Raw genomic sequence first — 3181 nt, forward strand, 5'->3', positions numbered from 1 at the left:
AATGGCCAATTATAGTCCACATATATATATATTTTTATCTTACAAGGTCTGCAGTTTAACTTGTATAGAAAAAAACATGTTATTTAGTCTAGTGAAATAATTATGTATATATCTCTAACTATGTATATGCATGTATGGACTGAAGGAAAGGTGAATTTTATGCATAATTATGAAGAAAATTATGTATTATGTATATATGAGAGAGAGAGAGAGAGAGAGAGAGAGAGAGAGAGAGAGAGATTTTGAGTGTTACCTAGTCCCTTCGTTTGTTCGTTTGTCTGTTTGTTTGCTGTGTCGAGAATCAAAGGAAATACAAAAAGACATACTTATATATATCATTCTTTTTGGTCCAGCCATTCCTGCGCTTATTCTCCAGTTCATTCGCTTATTGTTACGATCTTCCCTCTATCTTGTTTCTCTATATATCTTTACTTTCCTTATAATTATCTTTTTTTTTCACTTATTTTATCTTTAATTCATTTGCTTATTGTTACGATCTTACCTCTGTCTTGTTTATCTATATATCTTTACTTTACTTATGATTATCTTTTTTTCACTTATTTTATCTTTAATTCATTTGCTTATTGTCACGATCTTACCTCTATCTTGTTTATCTATATCTCTTTACTTATTATATTGGTATCTCTATCTTCATTTATTACTGCTATCATTATTCTTAACTATCTTTCTATCTTCACTTATATTAGTATCTTTTATCTTCATTCTTCATCTATTACTATTATCACATTTGCACTATCTTTTTATCTATACTTATTATATTAGTATCTCTATCTTCATTTATTGCTCCTATCTTTATCTGCATTTATTACCACTATCTTTTTCTATCTTTTTTTCACCTATTCTTGCTTATTGTTACTATCTTTATTTTCCTTATCATTATCTTTACACTTGTTCTATCTTTATCTTTACTTAATTCTACTGTATCTTATCTATCGACACTTATTTTCATCTCTATCTTTCTTCTTACTAGCGTCAATGAAAGCCAAGAAGGACAGTAACAGCGCACATTCCCCTTTTATAAATACCCACAAATATATATATATACATTAGTACCATTAGCCAGTCCGTAGACCCATGCACATTATACCTGTTCTATCTGTCTGTTTAGCTATCTATATCTGTTTACCTGTGTTTATCTATCATGTACAGCCAGCGCAAAATGTATACTATGTGGAGTTGGGAATGTGATGATGATGATGATGATGATGATGATGTGTATTTACCTAGTTGTGAAATACAGGAAAAGAGACGTACTAGGCTTGTGCTGTCCCGTCTCCATAACGCTTATCATCCAGTTTGGCTTTAAATTCATGTTTTTGCACACACAGTCTCCTCGTCAAGTCCGTTCCATGTTGTTATGCTTCTGTATGGAAAACTGTATTTCTTGATGTCTCTCCTACAGTTGCTCTTCTTCAATTTCTTACGATTCCCTCTTGTCACACTCCTGTCACGTACCACTAAGTCTTCCCTGTCCAATTTTTCCAATCCCCGTGTATGTGTGTGTGTGTATGTGTGTACGTTCTGCGCTGGCTGTACATATTGGTGCTGGAACTAATGCGTTAATAATAATAATAATAATGATAATGATAATGAGTAAATATCAGCCATCTCTTGAACACTAGAAAAGACATCGAGTGAACACCGAAGAAAATCACCTCTGTTAACCATACATGTAGTAATTATAAGGCCATTTTTATATATCTTCATCTTCTGGAGTAGGAAGGACTTATCGGACCGTACAGCCCTCTTTTTTTTTCCCCGAGATCTTGACTTTTTTTTTTTTTTACAGCAAAGGGGTCAGTTCAAGGGCATAAAAAAAAGGAAACAAAAAACCCCCCCGCTACTCACTGCTCCTGAGATGAGTTAGAGGAGCGGCCGAAAAATAGGTCAGTTTCGGGAGGTGAGGTGTCCTGTACGGAAAAAGCCGACAAACTTGCATATATGTGAAGATGTGATACTACATTCTACTGGTACATATAATAACCAGGTCTAGTTTAAGAAGCATTAAGGATGTGGCCATAAGATATATAGTCTATGGTAAATCTGCATATATATATCTAAATAGTACATATATAAAGTTGTGATACATTCTACTGGTAAATATATATGTTTAAGTCATCAAAAAGCACTGTGGAAAATGCATGCATCTGTTCCTGTTGGGTAGAAAAAGAGTAAACATGATTTTGAGTATTGAGAAAAAATATAGAAAAAATGTTGAGAAAGAAAAACTGAACCAGGTGTGTGAGGAGGAAAAGCAGGTGTGTATAGGAGGAAAACCAGGTGTGTAGGAGGAAAAATATGTGTGTAGGAGGAAAAACAGGTGTGTAGGAGGAAAAACAGGTGTGTAGGAGGAAAAACAGGTGTGTAGGAGGAAAAATATGTGTGTAGGAGGAAAAATATGTGTGTAGGAGGAAAAACAGGTGTGTGAGGAGGAAAGACAGGTGTGTGAGGAAAGGCAGGTGTGTGGAAGAGAAAATAAAGAGCGTACTATATCTTCCGAGAACAGTGATAAGACCCCTAAATGCCTGCTTATAATGTGAAGTTAAATATTGATAAGAAAAGTGATTGAGACAAATGATAGTGATAGAAAGATGGACACTGACCAGCAAACAATAACAAGGTCTTTTAGTTCTTAGTAATGCCCTCTTAGCAAATGTCTTTATACCATGTAACATTAAGGTTGATATTCTTCGTCACTTCCTTCTCATATCAATCATTTCTACAGGTCAAAAAAGAGGTTAAGTGCGTCCCCATGAATGGTTCTTAACGTTCATGGTCCAGAAACTTTGTCAAACTACCACTAGGGTCATAAAACTACCCATGGAGATGCCCACAAATCCTATGGAAGCCTTGTTATATGTATGTCCTTGGGCGCTGAAAGGTTTAAGAATATGGGCCTGAATCTTACTGTTCTTATTTCTTGTATGTCGGTGAGTGTTGTTCTGTGTGTTAAACCCGTTATTAAACCCCGGAGGTCTGTTCGTCATGAGTGGTGTGCCTGGCGGTGGGTGTTGTGGAAACATGCCAACAGAAAACCTTTACTTATATAGATGAACGAAGAAACAGTTGTGGAAAAAGCAATATAACCCGGTAGCAGCGACGGGCCAAATTTGTGGCTTTACAGTGTAGGCCTACCAGTGACGGGCCAAATTTTTCCCTT

The 3181-nt window shown here is 35.6% G+C and overlaps 1 long non-coding RNA gene across 1 annotated transcript; it reads right to left on the reverse strand.

Moving 5' to 3' along the window:
- Positions 1-206: 206 nt before the first annotated feature.
- Positions 207-748, reverse strand: LOC126985818 (uncharacterized). Its single transcript, XR_007739080.1, has 2 exons — positions 600-748; positions 207-502 (listed from the first exon to the last, which is right to left on the reverse strand). It is a non-coding gene; the product is annotated as an uncharacterized LOC126985818 (long non-coding RNA).
- Between the last annotated feature and the right edge of the window lie 2433 nt (positions 749-3181).

The sequence above is a fragment of the Eriocheir sinensis genome, chromosome 60 (genome assembly GCF_024679095.1).
Source record: "Eriocheir sinensis breed Jianghai 21 chromosome 60, ASM2467909v1, whole genome shotgun sequence".
Classification (NCBI taxonomy): domain Eukaryota; kingdom Metazoa; phylum Arthropoda; class Malacostraca; order Decapoda; family Varunidae; genus Eriocheir; species Eriocheir sinensis.